Source organism: Staurois parvus, unplaced genomic scaffold (genome assembly GCF_062004578.1).
Source record: "Staurois parvus isolate SC_StPar_1 unplaced genomic scaffold, SC_StPar_1.0 ptg000734l, whole genome shotgun sequence".
In the NCBI taxonomy this organism is placed as follows: Eukaryota; Metazoa; Chordata; class Amphibia; order Anura; family Ranidae; genus Staurois; species Staurois parvus.
In genome coordinates this window covers 1661192-1686467 of record NW_028318530.1, presented here as the reverse complement: position 1 = coordinate 1686467, position 25276 = coordinate 1661192, and the positions used below count along the sequence as shown (strand labels likewise).

General features: G+C 39.5%; 1 protein-coding gene across 6 annotated transcripts in view; it reads right to left on the bottom strand.

Moving 5' to 3' along the window:
• The window catches only part of APBB2 (amyloid beta precursor protein binding family B member 2), a 387866-nt gene that overhangs the window by 289033 nt on the left and 73557 nt on the right, over positions 1-25276 (bottom strand). For all 6 annotated transcript variants that reach the window (XM_089654015.1, XM_089654012.1, XM_089654014.1 and 3 more), the window contains exon 2: positions 15888-15957. The gene's annotated coding sequence lies outside the window, so the exon portion shown is untranslated. The remainder of the gene's footprint in view (positions 1-15887; positions 15958-25276) is intronic.

Sequence of the window (25276 nt, the reverse complement as noted above, 5' to 3'; positions counted from 1 at the left end):
AGGGTCGGGACTGAGCCATGCTCTCTATTTTCCAAAGACACACAGAGCTAGCTCGGGAGTGAGCGTGCACTAGTGCCCCCAGCACAAGCTTGCACTGGGAGCACTCAGCAAGAGGGAGGGGCTACAAGCACCAGGAGGGGACCCAAGAAGAAGAGGATTGGGGCTGCTCTGTGCTAAACCATAGCACAGAGCAGGTGAGTATGACATGTTTGTTTTTTTAAAGAAAAAAATATTAACCTTTAGAACCATTTTAATGCAATAAATAGTTAGTTTGGATCAACTTATTCCAAACTAACTATTTAAAGTTAAATAACAGAGATCATGGAAATCAGTTTCAGGGCTTTTGAACAAAATTTGTAGACTCAATGATGACAAAATCAAATGATTTTTTAGAACATTTGAATTAAATTCTGGTATATGGTCAGCTTTAGAAATGAGGTATCTGCTTCTTTGACAATATTCAAATGATATGCACATCCATGATTCAGTGTGTGTCAAGAACTGACTATCAGGAATAATGGGAATCTCTGGGTTAAATGTATTCATCTTTTGCCAAGAAAAATTGAGAAAGTACAGATTATAAACAACTAAAAGCCTCCTGGAATTAGTACGTGTGTTCCTATGCATCCACAAAAACACTGAAAGAATATGTTATCCCAACAGTGCATATTCCTGATAGGTGTCTGTTTTACCATGTACTTGTAAGAAACGGTATCCTGTTCTGTTTTGTTGCTTCCATTTGTGTGAAACACCTGGTGATCGTGCCAGTCTCCCTGCTTTCCTGTATCATACTGACCACACTAGGCATAGAAGCACATCCTTCTCCATGTGGTCAGTTTTCTGGCTGTGCCGGGGGAACAGCCTGCATATACACCAATAGACTTGTGCTGACACACCCCTCTTACACAGCTAACCACTAAGAAGATCAGTGTAATGCTGTTTCCACCCCTAGCTCTTCAAACCCATTATACAGCTGAGAACAGAGGTTATGTGACCAATTATTTAAAAAAAAAAAAATATATATATATATATATATATATATATATACATACATGTACACACACAGTGCATATAAAAAGTCTACACACCCCTGTTAAAATGTCACGTTTCTGTTATGTAAAAAAATTAGACAAAGATAAAATCATTTCAGAACTTTTTAATTTGACCTATAAACTGTACAACTCAATTGAAAAACAAACTGAAATCTTTTAGGGGGGAAGTAAACATACAAAACTAAAATAATGTGGTTGCATAAGTGTGCACACCCTCTTATAACTGGGGATGTAGATGTGTTCCGAATTGAGCAATCACATTCAAAATCATGTTAAATAGGAGTCAGTACACACCTGCCATCATTTAAAGTGCCTCTGATTAACCCCAAATAAAGTTCAGCTGTTTTAGTAGGTCTTTCCTGACATTTTCTTAGTCGCATCCTACAGCAAAAGCCATGGTCCGCAGAGAGCTTCCAAAGCATCAGAGGGATCTCATTGTTAAAAAGGTATTAGTCAGAAGAAGAGTACAAAATAATTTCCAAGGCATTAGATATACCATGGAACACAGTGAAGACAGTCATGATCAAATGAAGAAAATATGGCGTAACAGTGACATTAGCTAAAACTGGACATCCCTCCAAAATTGATGAAAAGAAGAAGAAAAAAACTGGTCTGGGAGGCTGCCAAAAGGCCTACAGCAACATTAAAGAAGCTGCAGGAATATCTGGCAAATACTGGCTGTGTGGTACAATCAATGTGACAACAATCTCCCGTATTCTTCGTATGTCTGGGCTATGGGGTAGAGTGGCAAGACGGAAGCCTTTTCTTACGAAGAAAAACATCCAAGCCTGGCTAAATTTTGCAAAAACACATCTGAAGTCTCCCAAAAGCACGTGGGAAAATGTGTTATGGTCTGATGAAACCAAGGTTGATCTTTTTAGCCATAATTCCAAAAGATATGATTGGCGCAAAAACAACTCTACACATCACCAAAAGAATACCATACCCACAGTGAAGCATGGTGGTGGCAGCAACATGGTTTGGGGATGTTTTTCTTTAGCTGGAACTGGGGCCTTAGTCAAGGTAGAGGGAATTACGAACAGTTCCAAATACCAGTCAATATTGGCACAAAACCTTCAGGCTTCTGCTAGAAAGCTGAACATGAAGAGGAACTTCATCTTTCAGCATGACAACGACCCAAAGCATACATCCAAATCAACAAAGGAATGGCTTCACCACAAGAAAATTAAAGTTTTGAAATGGCCCAACCAGAGCCCAGACCTGAATCCGATCGAAAATCTGTGGGCTGATCTGAAAAGGGTTGTGCACAGGAGATGCCCTCGCAATCTGACAGATTTGGAGTGTTTTTGCAAGGAAGAGTGGGCAAATATTGTCAAGTCAAGATGTGCCATGCTGATAGACTCATACCCACTCATACCCAAAAAGACTGAATGCTGGAAAAAAAAGAAAACCTTTACTTTACTTTCAGAATCAAAACTTTCTATGGGACACTACACTGCAAAATACTACCACAAATGTGGGTCATTGATTGCAAACAATATTTGTTAATTTGCACACAAAAAAGTATTTCCCCTAACAAATTCATTCAAAACCATGTTGCAAAAATAAATACACCCCGGTGAAAGTCTTAGGATCAAAGCTAAATTTTAGACAACAAAATCCTAATTAACAAAAATTCAATTACAAGTGAATCTAATTATTCATTAGACAGGTGTCCAACAGACAGTTGACTATAAAAGGGTGTTACGTAACAAAGAAAACCCCTTCCCATTTCATGCTGTCAGCAATGGCACCACATGGACGAGAAATGGCCTGAGAAAGAAAATAAATTCTTTACACTAGAAAGTTAAAGGCCACAAGAAAATCAGCAAAGCTTTACTTCTCAGTCCAAATACCGATACAAACGTGGTACAAAGATTTAACAAAGATGGAACTGCCACCATCTCACAGAGACATCCAGGATGTCCACAGAAGTTAACACCTTGACAGGAGAGTCTTCTGATGAGAAGGGTTGATGAAAATCGCCATGCAAGTTCACTGCAGTTAGCTAAAGAAGTAGAAGTAGAAAGATTGTTTCCTGCGACACAATATGGCATACACTGCAGAGGAATGGCATAAATGGGTGTCGTGCACGAAGGAAGCCTCTCCTAAAGCCCATGCACAAAAATCCCACCTAAAATGTGCCAGAAAAAAGACTACTGGGACTCTGTACTCTGGAGTGACGAGACCAAGATAAATGTTTTTGGAACTGATGGCTTCAAAACTGTACGGCGTCACAAAGGTGAGGAGTACAAAGAAAAATGTATGGTGCCTACATTGCTGGTATCATGAATTCACAGATGTACTGCTCTATATTGAAAGAGAAGATGCTACCATAGCTCCATGCTCTTGGTCATTGTACACTTTTCCAACATGACAATGATCCAAAACACACATCTAAGGCCACTGTTGCATTTCTGAAGAAGAACAGGGTGAAAGTGATTCAGTGGTCAAGTACGTCTCCTAATCTGAACCCAATCGAACACCTATGGGGAATTCTGAAGAGACAAGTTGAGCGTCACCCTCCATCCAGCACCCAGGCTCTAAAAGAGGTTGTTCTTGAACAATGGAAAAAGATAGATGTTGTAATATGTCGCCAACTTCTTCATTCCATGCCTAGAAGACTTGGTGCTATCAATACAAATCCTGGAGGTCATACTAAATACTAGATGTAGTAGTTTTTGTTGCGGGGTGTATTCACTTTTGCATCAACTAATTTGAGTAAAATGGAAGATTTTGTAATCTAAGTTATATTAATAACCTTACTTTCATGTAATGAGCTAAACAAATGTTCTATAAAAGTCAGTTTGTCAAAATTTTTAAAATTGTTCTTGTGTTCATTGAGATATTGATTAAAATCTTACTTTTGAAAAGGGGTATATATATATATATATACATACATACACACACACACATAAATGTTTTGCTTTGCATTTCTATTTTAAACTGAATGGGTTGTTTTACAAGGTGAAGGTTCACATGTACTTTAAGAAAACTAGTAGAACCATCAACTTTCCGCTGCTCTGAAATTACCAGCCACACTATGTTGGAGCTCTGCCCATTGTGGAATGTTAAATATCTTGTATGCAAGTTAGCTGGAAAGCCTCCTAGATTTGCAGTTTGCTTGTTTGGTGTTTTCATTAACTTGTTTGTTATAGGATTGTGGCAAGTGTGGCTCATTTCCTTCTGCAGAGTGTTTGCTTAGAGCAACAGAAATACGCTAACAGACAAATGTTTACAGCCCTAATGTAACAGGCTTAATACATTGATTTTTAGCAATGGTCATTAATCTCCAGGTGCAGCCTTTTGTTCAAGATATTTGCCTGGAACTGTTTGATCTGAAAAATGTCAATTTTCTCAGAACTGAATGTGCCAAAGATGTCATGATTATCAGGTAAACGGGATTATTGTAGGCGTTGTATGCCAGTAGCTGAGCTACATAGGCTCTAGCCAATGCATTCACCGGCCAACTGAGCTGCTGTATGACTGTATGGCTGACAAGTGATGTAAATGGTTGAAGGATGCTTTGGCATATATGTGAAGTCCATTTACAGCTGTGCCTATGCCTCAAGATATACTAAACCTTTCAATAGAAAAAAACATTTTCCAGAGAACAGAAAGGCTTTCAGTAAATTGCTTTGAAACATGGCATGCATTGATAGAAAGATAAGTGAGAAACTATACACAGAAACCTCCTTAGGCCAGAAAAAGCCATAGCTGCTCCCTGATAAAGCAAGGTGAGATTCAGCGGGTGTGAGGTGCTAAGCTGCAAGATTACAGCCTATTTATGTTAAGATTCCTGCAAATCCCTCTAGTTTCAAAGTTTAGTACCAGGTATCTGGAATGTCCAATATATTACACAGCAGAATAGTCAGCTAGGAGAAATACACTAATGCAGGCTTTGCATCCTGCTAGGTTTCTGCTGTCCATAGACACTAGATGGTGGTTGAACACGCTCAATCTGACTGCTGGAAGATTTGCATGGGGATTCGGTAACAAACATGCACTCTCGAAATTAATGAATGGATTTACAAGTATTTCCCTGATGAAAATGCCCTATTCCTATATTAAAATCAATTTCTTTCCATGACATTTTTGGCTTGATAGTATTATCCCTGCTAGTATTGCCATGATAGTATTTATCACAGTAATAATATACACGTCACCTAAGGATTTCGGGTAGTATCAGAGGTTATGTGTGCTAACTGCTCATTTAAAAGGTTCAACAGTGAGGGGAAGCTTTAAAGGTAAGGTTGAAGTTTCTATTGCTGTCTCTGCCCCTGTTAGGGAGATTCACCCTCTCTATTTGTCCTTTTTACTGTTATTCCCTGAAGTAAAATTCCACATTTTTGGGTTGACACCAGAACAAGAATAGAGGGGAAATCTTCCAATGAGGACAGAGGTTCTGGAGACTCAGGATTTTCTCACTTCAGAGGAATTTCCTCTCTTTTCCTGTAGCTGTGAGATAGGAAGTGAAAGTAAATCTCCCCAATACAAAAAAACTGAAAGGGGTTATAACCCTCCCTTATTCTATCCCCAAAAAAAAAGTTTTGCCTTTAGTTCTTCTTTAACTAACTCCAACCTGGATTTGTATCTGTGTTTGGAAGCTCTGTGTTTGAAGAGTTAAACTGTGATCAGTAATGTTGAGAGCCCAACAGTCTGGGGTAACAATTTTCTATTCTAAAGAAAGAACTCAGTCCTTGTTTCTCATTCATGGTGTTAATTATTACTGTTTTTTTCTGAAAGTGTATCTAAACCTAAAAACAAAACCATATCATATTACAGCATACCAGTCCTTTGTTTGATGTGGTGGTTGCATTAGTTTTCATTCTTCCTTTTATATTCAGCTGGTACTACAGTTAAAAACGAGCACTAGGTATCAAGCTGCTTGCATCAAGGTGAAACCTCTTACCCTCTGAATAAATATGTAAACAAAAATGCAGCACTATGAAACTAATAAATAAAGTGAAATATGTGCACGCACCTTCAAGCGCTATATGTGAAACAAAGTTGTTCGTCCAAATATGACGTATACAGTCAGGTCCATAAATATTGGGACATCGACACAATTCTAACATTTTTGGCTCTATACACCACCACAATGGATTTGAAATGAAACGCACAAGATGTGCTTTAACTGCAGACTGTCAGCTTTAATTTGAGGGTATTTACAAATCGGGTGAACGGTGTAGGAATTACAACAGTTTGCATATGTGCCTCCCACTTGTTAAGGGACCAAAAGTAATGGGACAATTGGCTTCTCAGCTGTTCCATGGCCAGGTGTGTGTTATTCCCTCATTATCCCAATTACAATGAGCAGATAAAAGGTCCAGAGTTCATTTCAAGTGTGCTATTTGCATTTGGAATCTGTTGCTGTCAATACTCAAGATGAGATCCAAAGAGCTGTCACTATCAGTGAAGCAAGCCATCATTAGGCTGAAAAAACAAAACAAACCCATCAGAGAGATAGCAAAAACATTAGGCGTGGCCAAAACAACTGTTTGGAACATTCTTAAAAAGAAGGAACGCACCGGTGAGCTCAGCAACACCAAAAGACCCGAAAGACCACGGAAAACAACTGTGGTGGATGACCAAAGAATTCTTTCCCTGGTGAAGAAAACACCCTTCACAACAGTTGGCCAGATCAAGAACACTCTCCAGGAGGTAAGTGTATGTGTGTCAAAGTCAACAATCAAGAGAAGACTTCACCAGAGTGAATAGAGAGGGTTCACCACAAGATGTAAACCATTGGTGAGCCTCAAAAAAGGAATGCCAGAATAGAGTTTGCCAAACGACATCTAAAAAAGCCTTCACAGTTCTGGAGCGACATCCTATGGACAGATGAGACCCCTCGGTCTCTGCCCAAATCACACACCTACTGAGCGACATATCAGATTGGATGTCGCTCCACTTCCTTAAACTGAATCTCTCCAAAACCGAGCTCCTTGTCTTCCCCCAGCCCGAACCCCACCCCCCATTGACTTCTACATCACATCCAACAACGCCAATATCAAACCCGCTCTGCAGGCCAGAGTACTTGGTGTCATTCTGGACTCCAACCTATCCTTCCAGCCCCAAGTCCAATCTTTAACAAACTCGTGTAGACTCCACCTCCGCAACATCGCCAAAATCCGCACGTTCCTAACCCCAGAAACCACTAAGCAGCTCATCCACTCCCTCATCATATCACGACTCGACTACTGCAACTCCCTCCTCACTGGCCTGCCTCGCCGCTGGCTATCCCCGCTTCAGTCGATCCTGAATACGGCTGCCAGACTCATTCACCTTTCCAACCGCTCCATTTCCGCCACCCCCCTCTGCCAATCCCTCCACTGGCTTCCGATTGCGCAACGGATCAAATTTAAGATCCTAACACTGACGTACAAAGCTGTCCACCATACTGCCCCGAACTACATCACTGACCTAATATCCAAGTACCGCCCAGCACGCACACTCCGCTCCTCACAAGACCTCCTTCCTCTAGTTCCCTGGTCTCCTCCTCCCATGCCCGCCTCCAGGATTTCTCCAGGGTGTCACCCATCCTCTGGAACTCCCTTCCCCAACCCATCAGATTATCACCTACTCTCCTCTCCTTTAGGCGCACCCTGAAAACCCATCTCTTCAGGGGAAGCCTACCTCACCCCCTGCTAACTTGCTGACCTCCTCCACTCTTCCTACCACTCCATCCCCCACAGCTATCTCCTCCTGTACCACTATCCCGTCCCTTCTAGATTGTAAGCTCGAAAGAGCAGGGCCCTCGATCCCCTCATGTTTTGCATTGTATTGGTATTGTTCTGTCACATGTTCTGTCCCCCTTGTACCAGAGTGATGGGAAGAGAAGAGTATGGAGAAGGAAAAAAACTGCTCATGATCCTAAGTATACCACCTCATCAGTGAAGCATGGTGGTGGTAGTGTCATGGCGTGGGCATGTATGGCTGTCAATGGAACTGGTTCTCTTATATTTATTGATGATGTGACTGCTGCCAAAAGCAGCAGGATGAATTCTGAAGTGTTTCGGGCAATATTATCTGCTCATATTCAGCCAAATGCTTCAGAACTCATTGGACGCCGCTTCACAGTACAGATGGACAATGACCCAAAGCATACTGCAAAAGCAACCAAAGAGTTTTTTAAGGGAAAGAAGTGGAATGTTATGTCAGTCAAGCACCTGACCTGAATCCGATTGAGCATGCATTTCACTTGCTGAAGACAAAACTGAAGGGAAAATGCCCCAAGAACAAGCAGGAACTGAAGACAGTTGCAGTAGAGGCCTGGCAGAGCATCTATACGTCATATTTGGACGAACCACTTTGTTTCACATATAGTGCTTGAAGGCTTGTGCACATATTTCACTTTATTTATTAGATTCCAACTTCAGCTTGTTCAATTAAACTTTGGCAGTATAACCTGGAAGCTGATTGGTTTCTATGCAGAGCTGCAGAAGACTTTGCACTTTCCAGTTTTAGTAAATAACCCCCTGGGCGTCACACAGGCTGGACTCTGCCTTTGTCTCCATTTTATGGTGGTTAAAGAGATTAGTACTCTACAGAAGAATGACAACATTGTCTCTGCTATTGCTATTTAGCTTACAGGGAGTGACCAGGAAATCCTCTGGAGAGGATTTTGGCATTGATTTGTTTAGTGTATCCAAGTCTGCTAGTACATCTACCGCCCCCCCCCCCCCCCCAGACTGACAATGCCACAGTCCAAAGGTGTCTCTGTTGCTCCCTCATCTAAAGTGTAGGCACTCTAATAGAGAGAAAGTGTTACTGTTCAGATCACCAGGTGAAAACAGAGTGGAAATTCTAAAATAAGAACTAATGCAGCCATCACGTCTAAGGATTGGTAAACTGCAGTATATTGCATTTTTTGTTTCAGGTTTAATACCGCTTTAAGGACTAGGTAAGGTAAGCTGTAATATATTCAATATGTGTTTTTAGGTTTAGATATGCTTTAAGGTGGTAATATAAATATCAATGCCTATCTGAACATTACAACGATTTTAGCATACCTTATTGCAGAGTCCTACCTGTCGCCATTAATACTAATGCAATTTCTCTCACAACATATGTCTTGAAGCAACTTCCAGCTTCCTGAACACTGAGTGGGAAGGTCCTATAGCTAAATAATCAGTCAGAGTGTTGTAATTATATAGATATCACTGAGAACAGCAATGAGCCAATCACATGAACAAGAAACATATACAGTATGAAGAAGGCTCTCATACAAGGAATCCATGCTTTAATTGTTCTAGCAGTTTTCAAAATCATAGCTGGCCACTGACTGAAGCAGGAAGGTAATATTTAAAATCAGAAATTTCAAAAAGTTTGTGCAGCAATTCAAAGTTGTATCAAACCATTTGCCAAAGTTGAAGTTACCCTTTAAGGAAAGGGTTGTTTTGAGATTTATGAGAACATTGTTCTATTCTGAACAGATTTGCTTGCCTACGATTTTTCAAAAAACCAGACTCAGACTGACAAAACTGATCCAGCCCTGAAGTTTTTGCAAAGCCAACACAGGATGTGAACTAGGGAGGCATGACTGCCAGAGGTGGCACAAAGCCACCTATATATCATGTTTATGACTGTCAATAACACATTCCCCTACATAGTAAAAGATTTGAAACTGCCCCTCTTCCCGTTGAGTCCTCTGCTACACGTTTTTACAGTAACCCAATTTGGCTCCAAACTGCTAACAATATAGGTTGCTCTACTGTTCAAGTCTGATCCTAGATCAGCCTATCTCAACCGGGATGGTGTGGCACCTTGGAGTACCATCTGGGTTCGTCAAGGGTGCCATCTGCAGGCACCAGTCAGTAACAGATGCTGTACATACGGTAATATACACTCATCATGCAAGAAACGTCCCTGCTGCTCCTCGGCCCATTCATCTGCCCACTTGCTCCCAAGGGAAAGCAGCATGTAGGGAGCTAACCAGTGAGCAGATAGTTCCTGCAAGCAGCGCTGCAGGACTCTAACTGGCTACAACAAGAAAGGCATGCATGCTGCTAGGAATAGGCAGAAAATCAGTGTCATTAGTGGGGATAGTGAAAGGGCTGATGGGGATAATGCAAGGCTGCCCAGGGATCATATCAGTCAAATAAATAAGCTTGTTTAAGTAATTGACCACATATAAAGAAAGTAAATTCACCATACACAGGCCAATAGGTAAAAGGAGTTGATTAATGTGGGAGTCAAATGAACTGCCTTAATAGTCTGCATCCTGATGTATGGAAACACCAACTTCAACACTGTCATAACTCATGTTGCCAGATTAAAGCCCTTGATCTATCAATCCTACAGGCTCCAAGTCAGGGATGTGAAAAAAATAGAAAATGGTATGTTGGTGTCCGTTGCCAGTTTAATCAAATAAGTTAATTCTGATTGCTCAATACAAGTCCTAGTGGGATCAGGATTTAGGGAACCAAATGCGCTGTGTACTGCCATGTCACAAAAAATAAAACCTCTCTTTTCAAAATTTGCTTGCATTTGGCTTAACAAACATGGAAGAAAACATTCTTCCAGTACCATCCTACCAGCCATCTTACACTGGCAATGGTGTAATTGGTACCTTTTATGTAATGGTACACTTGTCCCTAGAGGTTTTACTTGGAGGGATAAGGCTTGGTACGAGACCCCTCTTTTTAACTGAACCTACAACCTTTTTTTGAGCACAATGCCTTGCCCTTGAAAGCAGCATGGCACAGATAGGGCACCACTTCGTTCTGAAGCACATACAATTGTTTTCTTTGCTGTCTAAATTCACTCAATCTGCAAACTGACTTTGGCTTTCCTGGGGAAAGTAGCCACACAAGTAGCCACAACTGCCAGATATTTTCAGTATTTATTATAGAATATGCTAATTTAGGGTCCATGCACACTAGACAGATGAAAAAAAGCAGCAGAAAAAAATGTTCCTACAGAGCGTTTAGGTGCGTTTATGCACGTTTGCATGTAGGCAGGTACAGTCTCTTTTCTCCATTACAGGTGGCGCTCAACTATAGTGGCAGAGGGAGGGGAAGTCAAAAGGAACATATTCGTTTATGGTTTCCTGTGTCACTGGGGAAGCAATCTGGTTGGATGCTGCCACCCAATGTGACACTGGAAGCCATCTTGGGTCAGGCAAAGCTATTTAAAGTCCTTGTCCCTGGGCTTTGTGCGCATTTTCCGAGTGGAGAGGGTAGGGACAGGATACCTGTGTGTCAGAGAAAGGGAATAGTGGTAGGGAAAGGTTCCAGATGAGCAAGGACAGGATAGAGACAAGCTATCTTTCCTAAGAATCTTCCCCCATTGAACGCAGACTAGTCAGGCCACATTCCACCCTCGGAGACAGACGCTGTGGGTGCATGAGAATCTACTCCGCTTTATATTTTTGGCACAGGACCGTGAGAGTTCCCAGCCTGGGAGCCATCCTACTCTTGTATCTTTTAACTATTCCTTCAATACAAGTTTGGTACTTGCAACCAGACTCAGTGGGGTTTATTTACTAAAGCTGGAGAGTCCAAAATCAGACTCCCTTCTGCATAGAAACCAATCAGCTTCCAGGTTTCATTGCCAAAGCTTCATTGAACAAGCTGAGGTTAGAAGCTCATTGGTTTCTATGCAGAAGGGAGTCTGATTTTGGACTCTCCAGCTTTAGTAAATAAACCCCAGTGTGTTTACTGCCCCTGTACCACGCTGCACCCACCCACATGCGTTTAAAAATATTTTTCCCCAAAACACTAGAAAAAAAAAAAGTACACATTTGAGGTGTGTAAGGCATTTTTTATGTTCAAAACGCCTCTCAAAAACATGCTTGTGGTGTTTTTTTTTTAATGTTCAGCCTGGAAACGCTCCTCTACAAAAAAGCCTGTGAATGCCCAAATGTGCATGGACACATAGGCTCAGAATTGCTTTTACAGGCTGAAATAAAAAATGCATGTATAAGCAGCATTTTTTTATGGCCAGTGTACATGAGGCCTTAATTGGCCTCATGAGGCCTTTAGACAAAGATAAGATGTTAGTCATAATGGGAGGGGTGTCAGAATCAAATCCACAACTCTGAAACCAGCCTGGCTACAGCCAATGCAAAAAGATGAAAGTACCTCTGGCTGGTAAAAGGTTAAATATAAATATACATATTATATATATTCCAACACATCCAATTGTTTTCATCATCTAGAGCTAAATTTTTTTGTGCAGCATAACTGTATTCAGCACTATATCCAATGCTTTATAACCAGACCTGTTTTCAAAACTCGGCTAAACATCATTGTTATAGGCTTTTTGCTTAATGTAATCTATAACCGCAATATGTTTTGTTCCCAATGATATGTAACAGTGCAGGAGCTGCAGCATGGTGTGCTGTAAGTCAAGAGATCATTTATGCAGTGCTTAAAGAGGAATGTTCTACACTTCAGTCTGTAGAAGCCATACTAAACATGACAAATGCAAAACAGAGATCCATAACTAGCACAAGTAAACAAGAAATAGATTGGCCATCTGTGCACAAAACAAACGCTGTTCAACATTAAGCAATGTGAATGCAGTCATTCTGCCTCTACACCCACTTTTTTGTAGACTTAAGAGAAACAATTCTCACTTTCTCTCTTCCAGAAAAGATAAATTGTGTTTGTAAATGTCTTCAAGCAATGTTCAGCTTTGATCAAAATCTAATGCTTATATAACAATATGGTTGGGGATCTGCATATCTTCTAAACCCTATTTATCACACAGGCAGGCTAAACTGCTGTTTGCTTCATCCATTCTCATCTTCAACAAACTTTGAGCTGTCAATTGGGTTATGGAAAATAACTGCCAAGTCAACAATGTGATTTTTGCAGCAAGATACTACAGATGGAATAAGAGTGGATAGCTAGAATAGGAACATGTTGGCCATTAGGGAATATAAGGACATGTTTATTAAGCAGCAGTATTCCTCAAGCCAGTATTTCCTGTGGTAAACAAACCATTATGAGTAGACCCTAAGTCTTCCTGTCAATCCAAAACCTTCTGGCTCAATGTTGCTTTCAGTTATGTCCTAGGCAGAACAATTTTTCTTCTCCTTGTGGAGGAAATTTTATTGTAAAGAATATAGTGCATATACAGAATAAAATGTTAGTACAGCTTGGCAATTAGAAGTGGCATTATTAATTGCACATATTATGGATGAAGAACGGTATAATCACAGGTTGTGCAAATCAAATGAGTGGTCAACATGGCATAAGTAGAGGGTGCAAGCATCAATCATGGTAATATGTTTGGGCAGAAAAAAAATAATTGTTCACTAACCATGAGAGGATATAAAGAGAAAATTAGAACAATGTTCAGCTATTTATTAAAATAAATTGAGCCTTAGATTAAAAACAAGAGCTTCCCATTAGTGGTCCTCTTACTAAGAAGATAAAAGGGGCAAGGAGAGCTCCAATGCAAGTTAAAAATGGAATGAGAAGAGTAAAATATTTAAGAACTGAATTGATACTGGAGGTGAGGTTAATTCAAAGGGTTACAGGGAGTAGGAGAGGGGAGCCATCTACCCCATATTTTGTTATATTGGGCTGGACAATCTCTTTCCTTGGTGGTAAGGTATAGTTAATATGAGTCAACCAAAACTGGGGAGGGAGAGCCTGTAGCCAGGTCTTGGCAATCATCTTATTGGCTGTATAAAGAGTCTCAAGTAAGAAAACCTTAGTAAAATGTTCCAGGTTAGGTGTTCAGTGATGCACAGCAGGCAGACTTTGAGCAATAGTCACACCAGGGAGTCCAAAACATTATGAAGGAACTGTATCCAATAGTCTAGGATTTCTGGGCATGCCCAAATTGGGTGGAAGAAGATCCTTGAGAGCTGTTGACATGTAGGGTTTTATTGTGGCCTAGACATAGACAAGTGAATTATGGTTCAATATATGCAATTGAGGAGGTTTCGTTGAGATCTCCAGGGAGACCAATTTATGAGCCAATCAGCCTGGAAATAGAAAAATTATGAACAGCTATTTCAGCCAATCTATACTCTATCCAAAATTAAAACAAAGGTTTTAGCCTTAGGTAAACTTTAACAGTAAAAACAAATGATTCTAAAACATGTGTTGTACTATGTTTTCACCTGCATTTCACTATAATAATAACTAAGAAGACCAGGGATCAGCTGTTTTAATAGGTTGTGTGCAATATTACATTGTCTTACATCATGGACATTGCATTACATCATGGCATATGGTCACTTCTGGAAAAGGAAGAGATACTTAAAGTGTTACTAAATCCACAACAGTAAAATCAATCTGTAAATGCAGTAAAGCATGCTTGTTATACTCATTGTGGAACCTAATGGGTTGATCTTCTGGACTGTGTAAAAATGCTGTTTGATCCTGACTTCTCTGATTCTACCCTTCTTCCAGTGCCCCCTGCTTATCTCCTGATAAGACATATTGTGTGGAGTCACTCTGCACATGCTCAGTTTGGTATGATTTGCTAGAGAGGTTTTTTTGTCTTGGGAGAGTGCATGTGATCAGCACAGGGTAAATCAGTACTGTCCAGACAGAGGGTTAAGGGTTCTGCATCTTCCTAGACCATAAAAAAAACTCCTCCTACAAGCTTTAACCAGTGCTCTACTGAACACTAATAGAAGTCACAAGACTGCTCTAACTGCTCATGAGAAAAGGTATTTAGCAGTATATATTTACTATAATAATTGCATTTCCATGTCCTGTGTGCTGTGGGAGACCAGAAATAGTGAATGCAGGGCCCTCGGTTTAGTAACACTTTAAGTTAGCTTCAGCTTAGCTTTTATCACTTATATCAGGGTTCTTCAAAGTGACAAACATTGATGGGACTATCCTAGGGGTTAATACAATGGTAGGGGGTCAAAAGGCATTCAGTAAATGTCGGTGGGGGGGTCAATAAGTGATCGATAAATGACATAAGGTCAAAAATGAAGTTAGGGTCAAATAATCTTTTGAGGTCTCTGTAGAGCTTAATTCTAGTCCCTAGTTCTAATGTAAGGTGGACAATGGTTAGACAGTGTCTCTCAGGGTTGGACGGTCAGCCACCAAGGAAAGCAACCTTGGTTTTTCCATTTCAGCTGCATTGTTACCAATTTGCTCTGTGTTGTGCCTGTGACCTCTTCTGTCATAGTCATATGTACATTGCTCACTTCCTGCGCTGGGCATACTCCGCCAACTCAAACTCTGTTGTAGGACCAATGAGTACACCCATAGCGATAAAAGTGGTGCCATAAAACTGACTGCTGTGCATTTGCTAAAAAAAATCAGTTTTGTAACAATCATAATAGCAACTGCTGATACCAAGAGGAAGCATTAACCAGATTCACAATATTATTGTTATTATCTATTATTATTTGTACTACCATTATTTAATGTAATATTTATTTAATTTGTTTTTCTAATAAATGTTTGGGAGTTGATTAACAATCATAAAGGGGGTTAATGAGCTAGAGTGGGGATCCCTGATTTATACCATCCCAGAAATCCCCTTTTGAGCTGCTGTAGGCATATCTAAATGCAGCAACTGCAGGGACAGACCCAGAACACTTTGAAAGGTTTATTTCTCCCAGGTGGCAAGTGAATACTTTGAAATCCCTCAGGAATATTTTTATGCTATTGCCAAAAAAAGAAAAAGATGATCTGTCTTACTCGGCTTGCTGCCACTGCAATGCAAATATGAACGGTCAATTAAATAACATCTGTGAATAAGTATGAAAATGTTTGAGGATTTTAAATTTTCCAGTTTGCTTATTCCATTTTATTACAGGGTTTTATTGCTGAAGGTTGTTACACTTGCACTATGTACAGCTATAAAGAACGAACTGTCAGATTCCTGCTGTGTATGATGCAATCTTACCTTCTGCCCGTTAAAATCTTTACTGCATTTAGCTTGAGGTTTAGCTCATTTCTGCTACATGACTTGAATTCTGCAAAAGGCAAAGACATGAAAGAATCAAGAGTCCGGTAGAACAAGGAGCTGCACAACAAAAGCACTTGTCAGTCATATTCTGCCAATACCTTTTAACAGTGCTGGCTGGAAGCAGTAGAGAGCATGCATTGTGGGAGAGTTCTCACAGTGATATAAGTGACTTTGTTAGCAATCATTCAAAAGGTCATTACACAAAGAAATCTGCAGAACACAACTTGCTGAGGTATAGAATCTGTAGCACAGCGTCTTTTTGCCACACTTATCAAAAATTCAAACTATAGAGATAGGTAGTTTTCATTCTAGTTGCATTGAAGTTCAAAAAATGAGTGTGTGTGTGTATATATATATATATATATATGTATATATATATACAGTGGGGATCGAAAGTTTGGGTACCCCAGCTAAAAATTTGTATTAATGTGCATAAAGAAGCCAAGAAAAGATGGAAAAATCTCCAAAAGGCATCAAATTACAGATTAGACATTCTTATAATATGTCAACAAAAGTTAGATTTTATTTCCATCATTTACACTTTCAAAATAACAGAAAACAAAACAATGGCGTCTGCAAATGTTTGGGCACCCTGCAGAATTTATAGCATGCACTGCCCCCTTTGCCAAGCTGAGACCTGCCAGTGTCATGGATTGTTCTCAATCATCGTCTGGGAAGACCAGGTGATGTCAATCTCAAAGGTTTTAAATGCCCAGACTCATCTGACCTTACCCCAACAATCAGCACCATGGGTTCTTCTAAGCAGTTGTCTAGAAAACTGAAACTGAAAATAGTTGACGCTCACAAAGCTGGAGAAGGCTATAAGAAGATAGCAAAGCGTTTTCAGATGTCAATATCCTCTGTTCGGAATGTAGTTAAGAAATGGCAGTCATCAGGAACAGTGGAAGTTAAAGCAAGATCTGGAAGACCAAGAAAAATATCAGACAGAACAACTCGCAGGATTGTGAGAAAAACAATTCAAAACCCACATTTGACTGCACGATTCCTCTGGAAAGATCTGGCAGACACTGGAGTTGTGGTACACTATTCCACTATAAAGAGATACTTGTACAAATATGGTCTTCATGGAAGAGTCATCAGAAGAAAACCTCTTCTACGTCCTCACCACAAAAATCATCATTTGAACTTTACAAATGAACATATAGACAAGCCTGATGCATTTTGGAAACAAGTTCTGTGGACCGATGAGGGTAAAATTGAACTTTTTGGCCAGAATGAGCAAAGGTACGTTTGGAGAAGAAGGGGCAGAGAATTTAATGAAAAGAACCTCTGTCCACCTGTTAAGCATGGGGTTGGATCAATCATGCTTTGGGGTTGTGTTGCAGCCAGTGGCACAGGGAACATCTCACGAGTAGAAGGAAAAATGGATTCAATAAAATTTCAGCAAATTTTGGATGGTAACTTGATGCCATCTGTGAAAAAGCTGAAGTTAAAGAGAAGATGGCTTCTACAAATGGATAATGATCCTAAACACACCTCGAAATCCACGGGGGATTACATCAAGAGGCGTAAACTGAAGGTTTTGCCATGGCCTTCACAATCTCCTGACGTCAACATAATTGAAAATCTATGGATAGACCTTAAAAGAGCAGTGCGTGACAGACAGCCCAGAAATCTCAAAGAACTGGAAGACTTTTGTAAGGAAGAATGGGCAAAGATACCTCAAACAAGAATTGAAAGACTCTTGGCTGGCTACAAAAAGCGTTTACAAGCTGTCATACTTGCCAAAGGGGGCAGTACAAGATATTAACTCTGCAGGGTGCCCAAACTTTTGCAGACGCCATTTTTTTGTTTTCTGTTATTTTGAAAGTGTAAATGATAGAAATAAAATCTAACTTTTGTTGACATATTATAAGAATGTCTAATCTGTAATTTGATCCCTTTTGGAGATTTTTCCATCTTTCCTTGGCTTCTTTATGCACATTAATACAGATTTTTAGCTGGGGTGCCCAAACTTTCGATCCCCACTGTATATTATTTATTGTTTTTAAACTTCAATGCAGCTAGAATACAAATTGTGTGTGTGTGTATATATATATACAGTTGTGTTCAAAATAATAGCAGTCAGACATCACTAACCTGAGCAATCACTGTTTTTGGTAGAAATGATATTTCTACATGGCAAATAATTTACTAGCAGGTGTAGTAGAGTAATAGAAATCCAACAGACCCAACAGTCATGACATGCATGCTACTGATTCTGTGTAATTGAATCACTAATTGAAAGGGGCATGTTCAAAATAATAGCAGTGTGGAGTTCTATTAGTGAGGTCATTCATTCTCTGAAAAACAGGTGGCAATTATTGCCCTTATTTAAGGAAGGAAGGCAGCAAATGTTGTACATGCTGGTTACAGTGCATTTCTCTCTGAAATTCTGAGGAAAATGGGTCGTTTCAGACATTGTTCAGAAGAACAGCGTACCTTGATTAAAAAGTTGATTGGAGAGGGGAAAATATATAAAAAAGTGCAGAAAATTATAGGCTGCTCAGCTAAAATGATCGCAAATGCTTTAAAATGGCAACCAAAACCTGAAAGACGTGGAAGAAAGCGAAAAACTACCATTCGAATGGACAGAAGAATTGCCAAAATGGCAAGGACTCAGCCAACAATCAGCTCCAGGAAGATCAAAGAAGGTCTAAAGTTACCTGTGAGTACTGTTACAATTAGAAGACGCCTATGTGAAGCCAAGCTATCAGCAAGAAGCCCCCGCAAAGTGCCACTGTTTAAAAAAAGACATGCTGAAGAGGTTACAATTTGCCAAAGAGCACATTGACTGGCCTAAAGAGAAATGGCGCAACATTTTGTGGACTGATGAAAGTAAGATTGTTCTTTTTGGGTCTAGTGGCCGGAGATAGTTTGTCAAACGACCCCCAAACACTGAATTCAAGCCACAGTACACTGTGAAGACATTGAAGCATGGTTGTGCAAGCATCATGATATGGGGATGTTTCTCATACTACGGTGTTGGGCCTATTTATCGCATACCAGGGATCATGGATCAGTTTGAATACATCAGAATACTTGAAGAGGTCATGCTGCCTTATGCTGAAGAGGAAATCCCCTTGAAATGGGTGTTCCAACAAGACAACGACCCCAAACACACCAGTAAACGTGCAACATCTTGGTTTCAGACCAACAAGATTGATGTTATGGAGTGGCCAGCCCATTCCCCGGATCTTAATCCAATAGAAAACTTGTGGGGTGACATCAAAAATGCAGTTTCTGAGGCAAAACCAGGAAATAGAGAAGAACTGTGGAATGTAGTCCAATCATCCTGGGCTGGAATACCTGTTCACAGGTGCCAGAAGTTGGTTGACTCCATGCAACACAGATGTACAGCAGTTCTCAGAAACAGTGCTTATACAACTAAATATTAATTAAGGGATTCAAAGGAAAGCAAAATCTTCAAACATTTTTCAGTTTTTATAGTGAATGTTTGAGTTTGTAAAGAAGAATACAAACACTGCTATTTTTTTGAACAGTCTAATATTCACTTTTCTTAAATTTTTTTAGAGGAACAACACAAATTTGATATATTTTTCTTCATGTTTTGATTTGGAATAGAATGTGTAGTGTTCCCAATGCATTTGTGTGTATGGAAAGGATTTTGAGCTTTATTCACTTTTTTTCAACACACTGCTATTATTTTGAACACAACTGTATATATATATATATATATATATATATATATACACACACACACATATATATATATATATATATATATACACACAGTCATGATCAAAAATAGTTACTGGCATTTCTGTCAGATAATGCACCACTTCGCTAAGAAAATTCTTGCAATTACAAATGTTTAGGCATTCTCTTGTTTATTTCTTTTATTTGTATTGGTATGACACAAAAAAGTGGAGAAACAAAAAGCCAAATCTGACACATGCCACGTAAAACTCCCAAAATGGAATGGACAAAATTATTGGCACCTTATCAAAATTGTAAGAAATAATTGTATTTCAAGTTTATGATGCTCATGTAATTTGTACTTAAACTCACCTGTATCAATTAACAGCTGCTGACAATATAGAAATCACACCAGCAGCCAGTTAAAATGGTGAAAAATTGCCTCAAATGTTCTGTTGTGTGTCTCTGTGTGCCACATGGAGCATGGAGAAGAGAAAGAGCAGCAAAAAATTATCTAAGTATAAATATTGTGGAAAAGCATGGATAATCTCGAGGTTGCAAGTCTATCCCCAGAGATCTTAATGTTCCTGTGCTCATTGTGCACAACATTGTCAAGAAGTTTACAGCCCATGGCACTTTAGCTAATCTCCCTGGGCGTGAACGAAAGACAAAAACTTAATCAAAGATTGTAACCAAGGATTGTTTGAATGGTGAATAAAGAACCTCGATAAAGTTATATAAAAATTCAAGCTGACCTTCAGGCACAGGGTACAACTGTGCCGGCTTACACTATACACCGCCATCTGAATGAAAAGAGCAAAACTCAATCAAAGATTGCAACCAAGGACTGTTCCAATGGTGGATAAAGAACCTCGATCAAGTTCCAGAAAAAATCAAGCTGACTTTCAGGCAAGGGGACACTATGGTAGGAGACCCAGGAGGACCCCACTGCTGACACAGAATTCTAGGGTGCAATGTAGGGTCCACTGTCAGAAAATTGTGTCTTCGTCACAGGTCATGGCACTTACAGCAGGACAATGACAAAAGGCAAATGTCAAAAAGCACCCAGAAATGGTTTCAGACAAAGTGGTAGAGTACTGAACTGGCCAGCAATGAGTCCAGATCTCAATCCCATAGAGCACCTGTGGAGAGATCTCAAAACAGCAGTTGGGAAAAGGAACCCTTCCAGTCTGAGAGACCTGGAGCAGTTGGCAAAAGAAGAGTGGTCCAAAATTCCAGTAGAGAGGTGTAAGAAACTCATTGATGGTTACAGGCAGCGAATGATTTCAGTTATTTTTTTCCAAGGTTTGTGCTACCAAATATTAAATTAAGTGTGCCAATAATTTTGTCCAGTCCATTTTTGGGGTTTTGCATGGAATGTGTCAGATCCTACTTTTTTGTTTCTTTTTGTGTCATATCAATACAAACAAAAGAAATAAACATGAGAAACATAAACATTTCTAACTGCAACAATTTTCTGGGCGAAGTGGTACATTATCTGACAGAAATGCAGGGGTGCCAATATTTTTGGCCATGACTGTAAGTAATGCTAGGCAGGGCAGGAGGAGCATAGTAGTCTTTGGCTGCCAAGAAGCAGGCAGCTGGGCTGCACAGCCTCATGCGTTTCCATGGTGCAGGTGGCTTGGCTGCCCCTTGCCATTGGTTGTTGTGTTGTTGACGGCCAGCCTGCCTGCAGCATTTAAACACATGATGCTGTGTGGCCTGATGATCTGATCTTTGACTGGAGAGAACCCAGAGATGTCGTTACATTAAATTAATTAAAACAAAAATCAACTCTTTAAGCATAGATTCAGTATTATCATTAAACAGTGTACATAACAAAGCATTTCTAACAATTAATTATAAGAGGGTATGTTTAAAAGGAATGGAAAATTATCTTATCAATCTTAAAAAACTTTGCATGTGCTGTAACCGCCTCACATATCTATTTATAGAAAATCAACTCCTTGGTTTTTAATGGTTGCCCTAATGCATATAAGAAAAGAAAAGGAATTTCAATGACAGTGTGGTTTCCACATGCCTTAAAACCGTACATCATCATTACTTTCAAACAGTTTATTCATTTGGTTTCTTTGAGAGACTGTTCTATTAATTTTCTGCGTGCGGAAGGCAGTTGTGTTACACATCAGTATGGTGGCAATGATTGCATTAGCTTTGGGTCATATGTCCTCAAAAATGTTCAGTACTTTCCAGTGTAATTGATGAATCATGTATGCAACCAAGGATGCCACACTAAATACCTCTTCACACAGTCTAATCAATCATGGCAGTCAGTCAAAGGTCTACCATAAAATCAGTAGTCTAATTTTCAACAAACACAGCAATTTGTGAATAATGATCTCTGTGTAAGATAGAAATTACTTGTGACACGAGAAAAAAACATTGGCTTTAATTTGTCTCCTCACCTCCATCATAAGGCACTCAGGGCAATGAAAGATGGGCACAGGCTGATATGGAGAGTGGGGCTCATGTTTCACAAAACATCAGTCAGTAAACCCATTCCAGCGGTACATTTCCAGTACATGTTCAAAAAAGTGAAAGGATCTGGAAAAATCTGAATCTGGAAACATAGAATGCTCAATTCTCTAAGATGGATGTGTGTTTTACTTCCATTACTTATTTTTTCTCATGATAGATGTCTTCAGTTCCTGGACATAACATGTTATTTGTTTGCAGGCAATGGTCATTTAACTGCTGAAAACCATACATTCTCATAATTCTCTATTTTATCTTATGAAGTTTTATTTTATCAATATATCAAACTGCACCTAACTGAAACCCAGAGTTAATGGCAGCGTAAAAGACACCCTGATGCCAGGTACACAGGATGGTCGGTGAACCCGGTTGGTGTGAACACACCGCTGGATCCTGGGACAGGTGAGTGGTGTTTTTTAAAAGTCAGAAGCTACAGTTTTTGTAGCTGCTGACTTTTATTTTTTTGAATTTTGACTGGAGCTCCAGTTTAAGGTGTTTCCACTCTAAAGAACCACAAAAACCAAATGGGCCTTTACTGGTACAGAAAATGGACAACCTCATTTTACTGTATAAAACATGTTTATTGAAACATATCTTCCAAACATTTACTATAAAAACAGTATTTTAGCTAATCAGCCCAATAATTTACAGCATTGTATGTAATGACATCAAAGTCCTCCAGAGGTTGACGCGTTTCGCTTATTAGCTTCCTCAGGACCCTGAAAGAGTTGGAGGCAAAGAAGTCCAATACCCTAGATGTCAACATGAGCGGCAATAAGGTGGAGTAGCATTCATACAGAGGTTAAAATGACCATAGATGAACATCCGCACACATGGCCACCTCCCCTCATACCTCACAGAGCAAGGCCACTAAGTAACTCACTAACAGAAGAGGCAGACAGCAAATCTATCCACATGCAGATGTCAATCATATGTGATATATCCTGTGCATACTCCCCACAGAGCAATCTGGTAGTCCCAGCATCAAGGTAGAGATAGCAAAAGTCCACCAATGAGTAATATTTCTGCAATATCATTAATTGCTTGTCCAGCACCTCTCCAGTGTCAGTCACTAGGATCATCCGTATATGGTTCCTAGAATACACTGTGTAACAGCAGTCGCCCTCTATATGTGTCTTTCCCCGCTGGCGCCAGTAAAGTCCCATTTGGTTTTTGTGGTTCTTTATATGACACTTAAGGGATGAGGTACATTTGCAGTCTGGTCTATACAATGGTGTCTCCACTCTAGATGGAGGAGCAATGGAGTCACCCTTGGACAGCAACCTGGGGAGGGGACTAACTTGGATGTGCTAACAGATTTAGGTGGACTTGACAAACAAATTAAAACCAGACTTCAGCTAACACTTTTTAAGCAGTTACAGCAACCGTTTTGTTTTTTTCATTTTGGGTTAAATCTTTTAGATAAATGACTTGAAGCTGACTATTGTAGCCACCATGTCAGTGATAAATGGGTTTTCTTAACCCTCTAAATGTCACTTTTGCTGGACAGCTTGTTCTGTGAAAAAAATGGACTTACTGGTGGGATTAATGTGAAAATAATTGAATAAACCTAAAAAACGTATAATAGTGCAGTCACCACATCTATGCATTGGTAAGCTGTAAAATAATACAGTTTTATTTTTGGGGTTAATACCACTTTAACATTTTATGGATGTTATCTACCTATAAAATTCTCCTGTGTAGTCATTCCAATACCCTGAGACTTGTACTAGGGAAGAGACTTGTGCTAGGAATTAACTAGTCAAATCTCACATTAACTAGCACATTGCAAATGAATAATCATTTATCTAAACGAAAAATACTGCAAATACATAATAAAACACTTATTTTGATCTATGCTTTTAACTGCAATTTTTAAGTTGGTAACAGAGTCTCTTTAAGCTAGCAATATAATAAGGAGTAATAACTAGCACAATAATGACACCACCAAATCAAGGAAAAATTTTTTTTTCATTGACACCAATGATTCAATAAATTATTTTCCCAACACTGATGCCAGGGCATTTTATCCTTCTTCACTGTTCACCCCTTTTTACCATGAGATGGCATGTGAACGGTTATGGAGCTTTTTAATTTGCATCAAACATTTTGGCACACTCTGAAATCATTATATATGTTTTAGCGCAGCTTTCTACACACTCCACTATTTAGCCCAATCCCTACCTTCACCACTTGCTTTTACCCCATTCTCAGGCCCAATGATGTACAAAAGTTCCCAAGTGTGGACACAGAGCTGATTGACATCTCTTGACACTCCTTGGCCGGGGCAGTGTAAAACACAGCTCAGCACACTGTCAGTTATGGTGGTGAGAGCTGGGCTAAGGGCACATCAGACTATGTCAACAAAGGTTGATGGGGGAATTGCACGTTTGCCATACATTTGCAAGGTGTCCTGCTGTTCCCTTGTAAACAAAACTGTGCATTTCTGTTGTTATAGTGTTACTACAGGTCCAAACCCTTGGATAGTACTGGCAGAATTGAGAAGGGGCAGTGGTGGAAGGATTGGATCACTAGGCGTTTTCGCAACTTTGACAACAAAACAAAAAAAGGCAGCAAAAGAAAGAATAAAAAACACACTTCTAAAACGAATGATTTTTCTTTTATTTATATACACTTCAATTGATATTTCTTGGGTAAAGCACAGCTTCATTTTAGGTTGGATCAGGAGAAAATTGATGTTTATTAGTTGGAATGGGTTACTGTCTTTAAGATTTGGAAAACTATAGTGAAAAGGACCGCATTGCTACTTAATGCTTTGTGAACATCAAATGGCAATTAACTACACAATATCTTTAGCTTTTTCTAAGCAAAATCTTATTTATGAAAATGGCATAATGCTTGTGTGTTATTAGCAAATCACTAACATCATCAGTGCATATCTCTCAGATAGGTAAACATTTGTTGCCAACACTGGCATACTTTGGTTATTCATGTTCATGAGCAATGAAAGAGAAAATACTTTCATTGTTATGCAATGCAAAAAGTTTGTGATCCTGACTGGATTCCATATAAGTGATTAATGAAAACTGAAATGTGGCCACACTATGGACATTCAACTGTTGACATTATTAAAAATCAGATTCTGGCTTCTGTAGCTTTAGGCACTATGGGGTAATTCATCCTTCAGAGAAGAAAAACGTTTTGTTTTC